This window comes from Loxodonta africana, chromosome 17 (genome assembly GCF_030014295.1).
Source record: "Loxodonta africana isolate mLoxAfr1 chromosome 17, mLoxAfr1.hap2, whole genome shotgun sequence".
In the NCBI taxonomy this organism is placed as follows: Eukaryota; Metazoa; Chordata; class Mammalia; order Proboscidea; family Elephantidae; genus Loxodonta; species Loxodonta africana.
Window position 1 is genome coordinate 63,502,742 of NC_087358.1, and position 17,227 is coordinate 63,519,968.

A 17,227-nucleotide genomic window follows, 5' to 3' on the forward strand; every position below is an offset into this window, starting at 1 on the left:
TCTAGCCACTTTAGAGTCATATAAACTATGCATATAGGAAAAAAAGAGAGAGAGAGACACTGAGTATTTATATTGCTGTTTCCTTCTATTCTTGTCACCTTAATTGAAATTGTTCTGAGTCATGCTTATAGTCCTTGACAAGTTTTGGACCGGTAACAGGTAAAAATCTTCAGTAGCCAAGCTGTTTATCTAAATTCATCCCAAAATTTCGGCCACGTTTGGCGTTATATCCTGTGCAAGGCAAATGCTAAGGCTAAATTTAGCAGCAGATGACAAGCATCAGGTCCGGGAGTTTCCGAGAAGCTGGATGAAATCCTTTCTCCTGCTTACTCTAAATCTAAAGCTCCTTTCCTGAAGCCCAGCCTTCTCAAGAGACTGAGGTGTGTGTACAGTCCCTGAGCCACTACTTCCTGCAACTTGAAGATGAGGAAATCAGATGGGCCTGCCTCTGGGTGTCCAGGGGATGCTGGCAGCTCAGGGCAGGCTGCAAGGCTGGGCTTCGTCATTTCCCCGAACTGAGTTCCCAAAACAACGCAGTGATGAAAGAAGGAGGGCAAAACAGCATCCGCGTTACATGTTTACATAGCATCCTGGCTCTGGGTCTTCTCAGGCACGTGGACTTCTGCTAAAGGCCAGACACATGCAAGAGGTCAAGACTGCAAACTTGCCTTTTTCTGAAAACCAAACCAGTTGCCACCAAGTTGATTCCAACTCATAGTGACCCCATGTGTGTCAGAGTAGAACTGTGCTCCATAGGGTTTTCATGGCTGTGATCTTTCAGGAGCAGATCACCAGGCCTTTCTTCTGAGGTGCCTTTAGGTGGGTTCGAACCACCAACCTTTTGATTAGTAGTTGAGTGCTTGACCATTTGCAACACCCACAGACTCCCATCCTTTTTTTTATTGTGCTTGAAGTGAAAGTTTACAATTCAAGTTTCTCATACAAAAAGTTATACACACATTGTTATCTGACCCTAGGTGCTCTCTCTACAATGTGACAGCACACTCCTTCTCTCAATCTTGTATTTCCCATGTCCATTCACCCAGCTCCTGCCCTCCTCTGCCTTCTCATCTTGCCCCCAGACAGGAGCTGCACACACAGTCTCATTTGTCTACTTGAGCTGAGAAGTACACTCCTCACCAGTATCATTTTATGTCTCATAGTCCAGTCTAATCTTTGTCTGAAGAGTTGGCTTCCAGAATGGTTTTAGTTTTGGCCTAAGAGAGAGTCCAGACCTCTGAGGTCCCTCCAGTCTCAGTCAGACCATTAAGTCTCTTCTCTTTACTAGAATTTGAGGTCTGCATCCCACTTTTCTCCTGCTCCATCAGGGATTCTCTGTCGTGTTTCCTGTCAGGAAGTCATTGGCAGTAGCCAGGCACCATCTAGTTCTTCCAGTCTCAGGCTGATTGAGTCCCTGGTCTATGATATGACCCTTTCTTTCTCTTGGGCTCATATTTTCCTTGTGTCTTTGGTGTTCTTCATTCTCCTTTGCTCCAGTTGGGATGAGACCAATTGATGCACCTTAGACAGCAGTTTGCTCATGTTTAAGATCCCAGATGCCACTCACCAAAGTGTCCCACGCCTTTCTGAGGCTGGGTGCAATTTCCAAATGGGGCACCACACAGCCGGTGACAGATAACCTACAGGGAATAGCTGAATTCTTCCCAGCACAGGAAGGATGATTGAAAAGCTGCCTCTAGATTGTTACTTCTCAAAAGCGTCCAGATGTTAATATCTTAAACAGCAGTGTCAATAATCTTCTGGGTTAGCAGTTGCCCTCAAGTCGACTCCAACTCATGACGACCCCATGTGTGTCAGAGTAGAACTGCACTCCACAGGGTTTTCAATGGCTGATTTTTTGGAAGTAGATCACCAGGCCTTTCTTCCAAGGCACCTCTGGGTGGACTCCAACCTCCCAGTTAGCGGCTGAGAGAATTCACCGTTTGCACCACCCAGGATCCAATCTTCTCAGTTCTCTTCTATTAATAAGGCAATTTTTGCCCCCTAGGACACTCAAAAACAGCTTGCTTTTTGAACTTTTTAAAAGATGTGGCGCATAGAATTTTTTTTTTTTTCCTGTAACGTTTCCTGAGCTGGGACTGAGGCAGGAGCATTTGCTCACCGGCAGTCTAGAAGGTATCATTCCCTCATTCTTACCGCCTTACTGGCCTCTTGAGGGTTATACTCACACAGACCAGTAATCTAATTTCCATCTGGTCAACCTCCAGGAGCTATTTTGGGGTTGGCCTGCATTTAATTCACTTTTCCTGCCAGCAAAGACTCAGCCCCTCTGCTCTTCTGGGACTCTTTCCTCTAAGGAAACTTTTGAAAAATACAGACTTCCTGTAGGACAGGAGTCAGCACGCATCTTAGCTCGGAGTGCTGCCAGGAGGTGCTAAGTACCACCCTCCATGCCACTGGGAGTGACAGCAAAGGTCAGAGCTGGCCTCCCCATTCTCACCTCTCACCGCCTCCACGCCCTTTGCTTCTGTCCCAGCCGTTTTTCCATCCCACAATATCCTGACTGCGCTAGCTAAGTGTCTGGTCCTTTGCTCGTGTTTTACTCTGAGCCTGGAGTGTACGTGCATTGGTCTGGCTAACTCCCGCTGGTCCCTTAGGTCTCTTCATCCCCCAGACGTCAGGGTTACCAGGGGCGGGAGGGAGAGAAAGGGGATCATTGATAAGGAAGCAATGAGTTACTGTCTACGGTGATGGGAAATTTGGCAACAGTTATTTAGGAGGGTGGAATCCCTGGGTAGTGCAAATGATCAAGAGCTCAGCTACTAACCAAAAGGTTGGTAGTTTAAACTCACCCGGGGGTGCCTCAAAGAAAAGCTGGTGATCTACTTCCAAAAGCCACAGCCTTGAAAACCCTACGGAGCGGTTCTACTCTATACACATGGGGTTGCCATGAGTTGGCAAGGGTTGCATAACGTGATTAATATGATCAATCTCAGTAAATTGTACGTGTGAAAACCGTTAAATTGGCAAATACATTATACATATTTTTACAATTAAAAAAAAAAAAGATCTCAAAGGGACTCCTCCGGGGTCCTTCTTTGGAATCCACTCACCACAGCACCTATCACCTGGTGTAGAGCTGGCCACTACGCCTGTCCCTGTCCATCCTCCACGCCTGAAACCAGACCAGAAGGCCCACGGGCGTAAGCACTGTGGTTTGTTAGTCTTTGCATTGGGCCAGGCAGATGGTGGGTATTCCGCATGCTTCTGCTGAAATGAATTTAATTTAATTGAGCTAGAAAAGTGCTAGGTGGGCAAGATAAGAAGAAAGGGAGGAAGATTAGAGAAAAGTGAGAGGAGACCTCTGGACTCTTCCTCAACTATCATGCTTGACTTTGTACGTGGATTAACACAGAGCCGTAAAGACTCAGTCAGAAGGGATGATGTCATCTCTAACCTCCACTGCCTCAGGAAAGGGTTCCAGACTCCAGTGCGTTCAGGGGCCAGCAGGTAGCATCAATGTGAGGACATGGGCCAAATAGTAAACAACAGGGAGCAGCAGAACCATGGAAACAGTGTAGAGAGAGCCTCTTCTGACCAAAACTTTCAAATTCCAACCGTGGGACCAGCACACCCCACCTGAGGGTCTGAGTCAGGCTCAGAGGCCAGATGGAAGACTGCAGCTCTACACAGCATTCCAAAGGAGTCCAGGCAGGAAAGACAGGCACCCCTCCCTCACTTTTCTATACCTTACCTATTTATATGAATAATGCACCTGAAGATGTTATATATAGCACTATCATAACTACATCTAACCACCTTTTGTCACTGAGGGCCCCTTACTCGGTTGAACCCAACTGGATTCGTGCCACCCAGTAAGTCTATTGAGACAGCCTGGAGTCACACAAGCAAATTTATTTTGCCAGCAGCTAGCAAAATGAGACAGTAAGGGCTAGAACCTTCACAGAGACTACTGTCTCACTGATTTGCCTAAGAGCCAAGTATTTAAGGGTTTCAACAAGGTGGGGAGGAGGGGCTTTTGATGTTTATTCATGAGGTTCTGGGGGGAAGGGCAGAGGTTTCTGAGAAGGGGTTGGGTTATGTAAATACAGATGTGCAAATAGGATTTCTTCAAGATGGAAGTCCTTCAGTTTCCCTTGACATAACTCATTATGGGATGTGAGGCAGGTGCACTGGGTCCCTTTGTCACTTCGCCGCTTTTGGTGGGCATGGAAAGGACAAACAGTGGTTGCTTTTACTTCTTTTGCACACACTCTGCTCCTGTGGAGTCCTGCAAGATCTACATTAAAAGTTTATTTGCAATATTTCAGTTCGTAACACCCCTCAGCAGGTACCTCTTGCTCACAGGGGCCCGTGTGTTCTGTTCTGATCTCCAAGGGATGGGTCAGGTTGTTTACTCCACTCTCTGCCCTGCTTGTCTTCTCCTCCTCAACCCCCCGCCCCCAGCCTATGCGCAAAAAGAGGGAAAGGTGGGGGAAGCTTAACCGGCCCTGCTCTAACCTAGTCCTGTCTCTATTTACCACATTGTTTCTAGGGAAAAAGGCATGTCAAGTTCAAACTCCAAATGTGTGGAATGCCTCAGCATCCTATCTTTTTTTTTTTTTTTGGTGAAGTACGCAGCTAAAGATACACTATTTCACCATTTCTACATGCACAATTTGGTGACATTTATTACATGCCTCAAGTTGTGCTACCATCTTGCTATCCTTTTCCAAATTATTCTACCACCATTAACTTAAACTCTCTGCCTCCTAACCTTCCCATCCAGTCTTTCGAGTTGTCATTGTCAATTTGATCTCACATGGATAATTCTTTAAAAGAGCACAATGCTCAAAGCAGACATAATTTACTAATCAGGATAAGGTATTTTTTGGTTCAAAGAAGACTTCAGGGAATAGTTTTGGTTTAAGGTTTAACATGCTATCTTTTGGTGATGCCGATGTCCATGGTACCAACATCTGAGGTAAGGGACTCCATCAGGGAGGCAAAGAGAGTACTCTTGGGCATGAGTAGCTTATTGTCTCTCTAATCTTCTATTTGACATTCAATACCCATGGTGGACCCATATTTGACTTCCCAGCCCTACCAAAGTGTATAGAGGGGCCACATGGTCTCCAGCTCTTTGGCCTCTGTGTGTTATGATTTGCTCTTTGCCTCATCTTCTTATCCTTTGGACCTCGGCTTTCCTTGGCCCCACTGCAGCCAGGTTAGTGTACTCTCCAAATGCTCCTAGAGCACCACGCGCATCCCCTAATGTAGCCCTGAATCACCCTGGATTATGATCACCGTTTAAGTGGTCAGCACCTCCACAAGACTGCCAGGACCAAGATAGGGTCTGACTTCATCAAAATTACACTCTCAACACCAGCCCGGTGTCATGTACTTCATGCTTAGCCTTGAGGAAATGAGCTTGTGAGGAGCAAGTCCTGCAGACAAGCCAGGCAGCCATGGTTTTCTCCATTCCTCTCCCTGCTGGCATCTTTAGTCCTCAGAAAAACCCACCATCGCCACTGAGGCCTGCTGTTTGTTAGGAAGGTGTCATGGATTGAATTGTGTTCCCCCAAAATGTGGAGACTTGGTTAGGCCATGATTACCAGTATTGTGTGGCTGACCTCCATTTTGTGATTGTAATTTTATGTTAAAAGAGGATTATCGTGGGATTGTAACACCACCCTTACCCAGGTCACATCTCTGATCCAATGTAAAAGGAGTTTCCCTGGGGTGTGGCCTGCACCACCTTTTATCTCTCAAGAGATAAAATGGAAAGGGAAGCGAGCAAAGAGGGGGACCTCATACCAGCAAGAAAGCAGTGCCGGGAGCAGAGCGTGTCCTTTGGACCTGAGGTTCCTGCACTGAGATGTTCCCAGACCAAGGGGAGACTGATGAGAAGGACCTTCCTCCAGAGCCAACAGAGAAAACCTTCCCCTGGAGCTGGTGCCCTGAATTCAGCCCTCTAGCCTACTGGACTGTGAGAGAATAAACTTCTCTTTGTTAGAGCCATACACTTGTGGTATTTCTGTTATAGCAGCACTAGATGACTGAGACACAAGGTTAAAAAGTTACAATTCTGGGCTAATCACCCTACCTCCTCAGGAAGTTATTGGGAACATGAAGTAGTAGGATGTTTGTTAAAGTGGAGTTAAAAAGATACAATTAATCACTTAAAATCCAAAAACCAAATCCATTGCCATGGAGTTGATTTCGAGTCATTACAACCCTATAAAACAGAGTAGAGCTGCCCCGATAGGGTTTCCAAGGCTGTAGTCTTTACAGGAGCAGACTGCCTGCCACATCTTTCTCCCACAGAGTGGCTGGTGGGTTTGAACCACCAACCTTTTGGTTAGTAGTCAAGCACTTAACCACTCGTGCCACCCAGGCTCCTTAGTCACTTAGGCTGGAGGTATAAAATAGCTGGGAGAGGAAGTTTTCTTAGTCTCCTCAGCTATGGCACAGGTGGGGCATGCATAGCATAAGCTTACAGTCCACCTAAGTGAACCTACCTGGCCGGGGGAGACTTGCAGTAGGTTAGGGTCCCATTTAAGCACGTCACTCATGGCACAAAGTGGGATGTGCAAGGAAGAGTCATCACCTCTACCCAGACAGCTTTTGAGGGGGGAGTGCTCATTATGGAACTTTCCCTGTTGTATGTGGTGTGATTCTTGGAAGTAATAAAAGCTACTTTCCATGTGCAAACGTGCATTCAGGCTCTGGTGGGAAGGATGTGGTATTTATGGAGCAATCCGTATTAGTTATCGGTGCCCTTTTTCTAATGGTGTCTTGGCTTCCTAGGAATCGGGTACAATGTATGAACACCACGCAGATTTCGAGTGCTGTCTTACAGTTATGGCGTGGTCCAGAGGGACATGTCCTACAGAGCCAATGGAGCAATGAATGAATAAATGAACAAATGGATGAAGCAACATTTCCAGCTAAATTACTGCTCAGATATTCTGAAATGGGGCACATAACACACTAGCCCTCAAGTTGTTGTTAGTTGCCATCGAATTGGCACTCATGGCAACCTCATGCACAATGGAATGAGACCATTGTGGTCCATAGGATATTCACTGGCTGATTTTCAGAAGTAGATTGCCAGGAATTTCTTCCTAATTTGTATTAGTCTAGAAGCTCCCAAAACCTGTCCAACATCACACCAACATGTAAGCCTCCACTGGCAGATAGTAATTGCTTGTACATGAGGTGCATTGGCTAGGATCGAACCCAGGTCTCCTGCATGGAAGTCGGGAATTCTATCACTGAACCATCACTGCTCCCTCAAAGGACAGAGGTAAGTCTTGAATCTGAAACTTCCCATATCTGCACATTCAACATACATTTAATCTTCAATAGCCCCCATGAGGCGGGTTCTTATATTTTTCTTTCACAGAGAAGTAAATTGAAGATCAGAAATATTGGACATTCTGCCCAATATCACACAGCTAGCAAAAGGGTGGGCCCCGAATTTCAACCCAGGTCCACTGACTGCCAAAGATGTGCTTTTCCATACCAGGCTTATGCTGCTGAATCACACTTTTAGAGCAAGTGGACTCCCAGATCAGATTCTGGTCACAACTGTTACGATTAGGCAAGCTGGTCTTTAACCTCAGGCAGAGCCTTCACTACACTAGGCTGTGGTATCAGAGTAGACTTTATGCAGCACTGGGCATCCCCTCCCCATCCCCAGCATCATGGCCCTACCCCCCCGCAATAACAATTCTCATTTAGCACATGTTTAAAATCATTGAAGAACAACCTCAATCCACATGCCCAAACCTTCCTAACAAATAGTCAGGGAATATTGTGATCATATTTTTATAAATATAAGTGTGAGTGTTAATGAGTCAGGATTAGAGGTGATTATAAGGCAGGATGAAATCTACAGGATTAGATTTATCTTGAGTCAATCTCTTTTGAGATATAAAAGAGAATCAAGCAGAGTGGATAGGGATCTCACTACCACCAAGCAAGAAGAGCCAGGGTACCTGAGATGAGAAGCTCCTAGACCAGGTGAAGACTGATGACAAGGACCTTCCTCGAGAGCTAATAGAGAGAGAAAGCCTTCCCCTGGAGCTTGCACCCTGAATTTGGTCTTCTAGCCTCCTGAACTGTGAGAGACTAAATTTCTGTTTGTTAAAGTCATCCACTTATGATATTTTTGTTATAGCAGCACTACATAACTAAGACAAAATCTGGTAGCAGAAGAGTGGTGTGCTGCTCTAAGAGATATCTATAATGTAGAAGCAGTTTTGGAATTGAGTAACAGGTAAAGGCTGGAAAAGTTTTAAATAGGCTAGGAGAGTTTTAAAGTGCCTAACATTAAAAGCTTAGATTGACTTGAAAAGGCTGCTGGTGGAATTATGGGCATCAAAGACAATTCTGGTGAAGGACACAGAAGGGAGGGAGGAGAGCTGTAACACTGGAGATGGCAAAGACAATGATGAGCAGCAGCAGAGAAACAGCAGCAGGAGACCAGCACGAAACAGCACTGATGACAACCCATGGAGTGACAGAGCTGAGTGCTTTGCAAAGGAGGCTTCCTGGAGGAGTGGGGTCCCTTTGGGCACTTATCAGCAGAGCTACGCTTGCTGGCCCATGGAGCAAGAGAGCTGAGCACCTTCCAACCGAAGTTTAGTGGCAGAGTGCAGAGTAGGATGCCTCCAGGCACTTAGCAGTGAAGCTAAAGAGCTTCAGAACACTTGCCCCAGCAGGGAAGACACACATAGCAAGGCCTGAGGGGCTGAGAGGCCAAGGAACCAGGAAGCAGAAGCTGAAGAGACAAGTAACACAGAAAGCAGAGCTGCCTCAGTCTCAAAGGGTAGAGCCATGACCATTGGGGTATAAAAGTGTGGAGCCATGGCCTCTGGGGATGCAAAGGGTGGGGCCACAGCCTCCTAGGTTTCAAAGAGTCAGATCTTCACCACTCAGTTCTGGAGTGTGGGGCTGCTGTTCAGGAATGCCAATGGAATGGGTCCGTATCCACTGCCCAAAGCTGAGGGGGTAGAGATGCCATGCCCAAGGGGCAAAACAACAGCCTGCTGGGCCCGAGTGTGTAGGCTCACCACTCAGATGAATTAGGAGAATGGGACCTCCCAAAACTGAGGGAACAGAATTGCCATTCCAGTGGGCCTGGCAGGGAGAGCTGAAGCCCAGGATTGGAGGCCCTCCACCCAGAATCTGCAGAGTGTGCTCAACACCCAGAATCTGAAGGTTAGGGCTATTGCCTAAATGGTCTTAGAGAACAGGGGATCATTTTCAAGCCTTAAGAGCTAGGTAATGTGTTCTGACTTGCTTGGTGCCCCTTATCCCTTCTTTCCCTCCAATTTCTCCGATTTGTAATGGAAATGTCTTCATTGTGCCTGTTCCACCATTGGAGTTTGGAAGCAAATAACTTGCATCTGGATTTCACAGATGAAGAGGAATGTTGCCCCAGGGTGGAATTTGGACTTGGAGTTGATTTAGGATGATATGATGGGGTGAAAGTGTTTTACATGTGTCAAGGACATGAATTTTTGGGCACCAAAGGGCGGAATGTCATGGATTGACTTGTGTCTCCCAAAAATGTGCATCAACTTGGCTAGGCCATGATTACCAGTATTGTGTGATTGTCCCTCATTTTGTGATCTGATACAATTACCCTATGTGTTGTAAATTCTAACCTCTATGATGTTAATGAGAAAGGATTAGAGGCAGTTATGAGGCAGGACTCAACCTACAGGATTAGGTTGTATCTTGAGTTAATCTCCTTTGAGTTATAAAAAAGAATCGAGCAGAGCAGATATGGAGCTCATTACCATCAAGCAAAAAGAGGCAGGTGCACACGCATCTTTTGGACCAGGGGTCCCTGCGCTGAGAAGCTCCTGGATCTGGGAACATTGGTGAAAAGGACCTTTTCCCAGGGCCAACAGAGAGAGAAAGCCTTCTCCTGGAGCTGGAGCCCTGAATTTGAGCTTCTAGCCTCCTAAACTGTGAGAGAATAAATTTCTGTTTGCTAAGCCATCCACTTGTGGCATTTCTGTTATAGCAGCACTGTCTTACAACTAAGACAGTGAGTGAGGGAGACAGAGAGACAGGAAACAAGAGTGACAGGTAGAGAAAATAGAGCTATATACATACAGGCTCTTAAAATATATAATTTGTTAGACGTTTAATAAAGACACACATAGCTAAGAGGACAGAACAAGAAGGAAGAAGCTCTCTGGTGTATATGAGCCTTATAAAATCATTGACTAAACTAATCCATAAAGTCACATGGTATTAAGTTACAAGTAGTTTAACTATGACAGTATGAGTCAACTACTACATATTATGTTCTGTTTTAACTCTGAAGACTAAGATGATTCAGGCTAAACACATCATTTTCCAACTGATCTAAAATCAAATCTCCATGCAAGAAAAGAGTATCAGTAGACTGCAACCAAAAATGGCAGCCAATCTTTATGTGATTCCATGTGGGGATCTATAGAACCCTGAGTGGGCTTCATGAAAAGGCCTCAGGCAGCTGCTCACACTTAGGGATACAGCCCTTGAAAACAGGCCAACAGAACTCGCAGACAAAGCAGACCAGATCTTTCCAGAACTCAGCTCTTCTGCACAGTGACACAGAAATTGGACAAAAGCTGGCCTACTGCAAATGAAAATTTTACCATGCTTATGGAAATAGTGGAGTCCTTGAGTGGCACAAACAGTTAACATTCTCAGCCATTAACAGAAAGTTTGGAGATTCAAATCCACCCAGTGGCACTGTGGAAGAAAGGCCTGGTGATCTACTTCTCAAAACCAGCCAATGAAAATTCCCTGGGTCACAACAGTCTGATCTTCAACCAATCATGAGGATGGTGCAGGACCAGGCAGGGTTTTGTTCCACTGTGCATGGAGACACCAGTTGGAGGCCAAATCTACGGCACCTAATAGCACCAACAATGGCATTTGTCACACTGTCCTGCAGCCTATTCAGATGCTCATGTCATCCCCAATGAGACTACAAGCTCACGAAAGACAGAAACTACATTTTATTCATCTTAGTATTGACAGTGCCTAAAACCATGGCTCATGGTGTCACATAAAAGGTATTCAGTAAATATTTGCCAAATGAAGGGATAGTGTGAGGGTGTGATGTCTCCATGACACTTGTCATGGAATGTTAACCAGAAATAACCCCTAAGTCCCACTGCCATCTGGAACATGAATGATTTCACAAACAAAGTGCCTGGGTGTCGGTGTTTTTATCCCAAGTGGGAATCAAGTTTCAATGTGGCTCCCACTCAGAAAGTAACCTTCTGTTTAAAGGGTTCAAGAGGCCCCTCCTACTAAATGGGCAGGCTCCCCAAAAAAGAAAAGATAAATGAGCGGGTTCCCTGGGTGATACAACAGTTAACATGCTTAGCTGCTAACCAAAACGTTGGAGGTTCCAATCCACCTAGAGGGGCCTCAGAAGGAAGGCCTAGCAATCTATTTCCAAAAAATCAGCCACTGAAAACCCTATGGAGCATAGTTCTACTCTGAATGCACAGGGGGCCACGATGAGTCGAATCCACTCAACAGCAACTGGAGAGACACAGGCAGAATCCTCATCTCAACAGAGAGAGCAGATGGAGGGCTGAGTGGATGCCTTGTTGTTGTTGTTAGGTGTCATTGAGTCAGTTCCCACTTATAGCGACCCTATAGGACAGAGTAGAACTGCTCCATAGGGTTTCCAAGGAGCAGCTGGTGGATTTGAACCGCTGACCTTTCTGGTTAGCAGCTGAGCTCTTAACCACTACACCACCAGCGGATGCATTAGAAAGAGACAAAAGAGCTGTGAGCGTGAGCCCATGGACAAAAACAAGCCTCGGGTTAATAAGCAAAACAAGAAAGCAACAGTTTGTAGGATGTTTTCAAGGGAAGCCAAACTCCATAAAAACCGCTTGAGCAGAATTATATTTAAAGTGAAATCCAAGCCTTTGCTGATGTAAAGCCTAAAAGTTTTCCATACATAAAACCAGTCTCCCAAACAAAAGCAGCAGCCAGTCCAGCACAGACACGGGGCGACAAGAAGGGTGTGAGACGTGGGAGAGGCTCAGCTGAGCCCCAGAGAAGAGGCTAAGAAGTCCAAGCACCGGTTTTTCATGAACACAAACAGGAAGCTGATATTATTTGTATTCGTAGATATTTTTATGGATTTATATTGCAGACGATGGATAGAATTCCTGAATGTAAATTCATTCTCAATAAATCATTATATTGTCTTCAGGAAGTCCTGAGTTAAAGAATCCCTCTGGCGTGATCTAATATAGATAAGAGCCTATAGACCCCTGTCTTAGTCATCAAGCGCTGCTATAACAAATACTGCCAATGGATGGCTTCAACAAAGAGAAATTTACTCTCTCACAGTCTAGTAGGCAACAAGTCCAAATTCAGGGCATTGGCTCCAGGGGAAGGCTTCCTCTCTCTGTTGGCTCTGCAGGAAGGTCCTTGTCATCAATTTCCCCTGGTCAAGAAGCTTTGCAGATGCAGGTACCCTGGGTCCAAAGAGTGCACTCTGCTCCCGGTGCTGCTTTCTTGGTGGTATGAGGTCCCCATGTCTCTCTGCTCGCTTCTATCTTTTATATCTCAAAAGAGATTGGCTTAAGACACTATCTAATCTTGTAGACCTCATCAATATAACTGCCACTAATCCAGCTCATTAACGTTGTAGTGATAGGATATACAACACACAGGGAAATCACATCAGATGACAAAAGGGTAGACAGTCATATCCTACTGGGAATCATGACCTACCCAAGTTGACAGATATTTTTAGGGGGCACAATTCAATGCACGACAATCCCCCTAACAACTGGGATTGCTAGAGCTTCTCACAGTGAGTGCTGAAGGTCCTTCTAAAGAGAAGGTTATCATGGACTGTCAGTGTTACTATTAATTTACATTATTATAATGCTACTGAAAAATATAACAACACAAATTTAGGAATAAACCCTTCACATCTAGAGCTCTTATATAACTATAAAAGCAACATAAGAGGCATGCATTGCTTCAGAGAGGTACTGAGTTTCTATGAAAAATGATGAAAAAATTAGAAACAGATAGTAGTGATGGTTGCCCGGCACGGTGAACGTAATTAACGTCACTAAGTTGTATACGGGCCTAATTAATTCAGAGCTATTGTGGGTTCAATTCCAGGACACCACAATAAAGAAAGTCAAACAAATTTTTTTTTTTTGGGGGGGTGGTTTCCCGGAGTATATAAAAGTTATATTTACACTCTACTGTAGCCTATGGTGGCGTAGTGGTTAAGTGCTACGGCGCTAACCAAAGGGTCGGCTGTTCAAATCCTCCAGGCATTCCTTGGAAACTCTACGGGGCAGTTCTACTCTGTCCTATAGGGTCGCTATGAGTCAGAATTGACTCAACAGTAATGGGTGTAATGGGTAGCCTATTAAGTGTGTAAATAGCATTATGTCTAAAAAAGCAATGCACATACCTTAATTAAAAAATACTTTATTGTTAAAAATGCTAACCATCATCCGAGCCTTAAGTGAGTCGTAATCTTTTTACTGGTGGAGGGTCTTTCCTCAGTGATGATGGTTGCTGACTGATCACAGTGGTGGCTGCTGAAGGTTGGGGTGGCCATGGTAATTTCTTAAAATAAGTCAGCAATGAAGTTTGCCGCATCGATTGACTCTTCCTGTCATAAAAGATTTCTCTGTAACACGTGATGCTGTTTGATAGCATTTTACCCATGGTAGAAATTCTTTAAAAATTGAAGTCAATCCTCTCAAATGTTGCCACTTCTTTATCAACTAAGTTTATGTAATATTCTAAATTCCTTTGTTGTCATTTCAATAATACTCACCTCACCTTCACCAGGAGTAGATTCCGTCTCAAGAACCCACTTTCTGCTCATCCATAAGAAGCAATTCCTCGTCTGTTAAAGTTTTCTCATGAGATTGCAGCAATTCAGTCACATCTTCAGGCTCCACTTCTAATTCTAGTTCTCTTTCAGTTTCTACCACATCTGAAGTTACTTCCTCCACTGAAGTCTTGAGCCCCTCAAAGTCATCCATGAAGGATGGAATCAACTTCTACACTCCTGTTAATGTTGATATTTTGACCTCCTCCCATGAATCACGAATGTTCCTTTTTTTTTTTTTAATTTTTATCATGCCTTAAGTGAAAGTTTACGAACCAAGTCAGTTTCTCATACAAAAACTTAAATACACCTTGCTATATGCTCCTAGTTGCTCTCCCTCTATTGAGACAGCACACTCCTTCCCTCCACTCTCTATTTTCATCTCCATTCAGCCAGCTTCTGACCCCCTCTGCCCTCTCATCTCTTCTCCAGACAGAAGCTGCCCACATAGTCTTATGTGTCCACTTGATCCAAGAAGCTCATTCTTCAACAGTCTCATTTCCTATCCCATATTCCAATCCAATCCCTGTCTGAAGAGTTGGCTTTGGGAATGGTTCCTGTCTTGGGCTAATAGAAGGTCTGGGGACCATGACCTCTGGGGTCCTTCTAGTCTCAGTCGGAACATTAAGTCTGGTCTTTTTACGAGAATTGGAGGTTTGCATCCCACTGCTCTCCTGCTCCCTCAGGGGTTCTCTGTTGTGTTCCCTGTCAGGGCAGTCATCAGTTGTAGCCGGGCACCATCTAGTTCTTCTGGTCTCAGGCTGATGTCATCTCTGGCTTATGTTGCCCTTTCTGTCTCTTGGCCTATAATTACCTTGTGTCTTTGGTGTTCTTCATTCTCCTTTGGTCCAGGTGGGTTGAAACCAATTGATGCATCTTAGATGGACGCTTGCTAGCGTTTAAGACCCCAGGAGCCATTCTCCAAAGTGGGATGCAGAATGCTTAATAGGTTTTATTATGCCAGTTGACTTAGATGTCCCCTGAAACCATGGTTCCCAAACTCCCGCCCCTGCTACACTGGCCTTCGAAGCATTCAGTTTACTCAGGAAATTTTTTTCCTTTTGGTTTAGTCCAGTTGTGCTGCCCTCTCCTGTATTGTGTGTTGTCTTTCCCTTTACCTAAAATAGTTCTTATCTACTATCTAATTAATTAGTGAAAGCCGCTCTCCCTCCCTCCCTCCCTGCTCTCGTAGCCATCAAATAATATTTTCTTCTCTGTTTAAACTATTTTTTGAGTTCATAAAATAGTGGTCTCATACAATATTTATCCTTTTGCTACCAATTAATTTCACTTAGCATAATGCCTTCCAGATTCCTCCATGTTATGAAATGTTTCACAGATTCGTCATTGTTCTTTCTTGATGTGTAGTATTCCATTGTATGAATGTACTGTAATTTATTCATCCATTCATCTGTTGATGGGCACCTTGGTTGCTTCCATCTTTTTGCTATTGTAAACAATGTGGAATGAACATGGGTGTGCATATATCTATTCGTGTGACAGCTCTTCTCTAGAATGTATTCCAAGGAGTGGGATTGCTGGATCGTATGGTAGTTCTCTTTCTAGTTTTTTAAGGAAGCACCAAATCCATTTCCAAAGTGGTTGTACCATTTGACATTCCCACCAGCAGTGAGTAAGTGTTCCAGTCTCTCCACAACCTCTCCAACATTTATTATTTTGTATTTTTTGGATTAATGCCAGCCTTAGAGTTATATGCAATCTCATTGTAGTTTTGATTTGCATTTCTTTAATGGCTAACGATCACGAGCATTTCCTCATGTATCTGTTAGCCACCTGAATATCTTCTTTAGTAAAGTGTCTGTTCATATCCTTTGCCCATTTTTTAATTGGGTTATTTGTCTTTTTGTAGTTAAGTATTTGCAGTATCATGTAGATTTTAGAGATCAGATGCTGATCGGAAATCTCATAACTAAAAACTTTTTCCCAGTCTATAGGTAATCTTTTTACTCTTTTGGTGAAGTAGGTGTTTGATTTTTAGGAGCTCCCATGTATCTGGTTTCTCTTCTGCATTGTTAGTTGTGTTTTATATACTGTTTATGCCATGTATTAGGGCTAGCATTGTCTCTATTTTTTCTTCCATGATCTTTATCATTTTAGATTTTATATTTAGGTCTTTGATCCATTTTGAGTTAGTTTTTGTGCATGGTGTGAAGTATGGGTCTAGTTTCATTTTTTTGCAGATGGATATCCAGTCATGCCAGCTCCATTTGTTAAAAAGACTGTCTTTTCCCCATTTAACTGACTTTGGGCCTTTGTCAAATATCAGCTGCTCATATGTGGATGGATTTATGTCTGGATTCTCATTCTGTTCCATTGGTCTATGTATCTGTTGTTGTACCAGTACCAGGCTGTTTTGACTACTGTGGTGGTATAATAGATTCTAAAAACAGGTAGAGTGAGGCCTCCCACTTTGTTCTTCTTTTTCAGTAATGCTTTACTTATCCAGGGCCTCTTTCCCTTCCATATGAAGTTGGTGATTTGTTTCTCCATCGCATTAAAAAATGTCGTTGGAATTTGGATCAGAATTGCATTGTATCTATAGATGGCTTTTGGTAGAATAGACATTTTTACAATGTTAAGTCTTCCTATCCGTGAGCAAGGTATGTTTTTCCACAGATGTAAGTCTTTTTTGGTTTCTTGCAGTAGTGTTCTGTAGTTTTCTTTGGGTAAGTCTTTCACTTCTCTGGTAGGATTTGTTCCTAAGTATTTTATCTTCTTGGGGGCTACTGTAAATGGTATTGATTTGGTGATTTCCTCCTCGATGTCCTTTTTGCTGGTGTAGAGGAATGCAACTGATTTTTGTAGGTTTATCTTATATCCCAATACTCTGCTGAACTCATCTATTAGTATCAGTAGTTTTCTGGAGGATTCCTTAGGGTTTTCTGTATATAAGATCATGTCATCTGCAAACAGAGATACCTTTATTTCTTCCTTACCAATCTGGATGCCCTTTATTTCTTTATCTAGCCTAACTGCTCTGGCTAGGACCTCGAGCACAATGTTGAATAAGAGCGGCGATAAAGGCCATCCTTGTCTGGTTCCTGATCTCAAGGAGAATGCTGTTAGAATCTCTCCATTTAGGATGAGATTGGCTATTGGCTTTGTATGAATGCCCTTTATTATGTAGAGGAATTTTCCTTCTATTCCTATTTTGTTGAGAGTTTTTATCACGAATGGATGTCGAACTTTGCAAATGCCTTTTCTGCATCAATTGCTAAAATCATGTGGTTCTTGTGTTTTGTTTTATTTATATGATGGATTACATTGATTGTTTTTCTAATGTTGAACCATCCCTGCATACCTGGTATGAATCCCACTTGGTCATGGTGAATTATT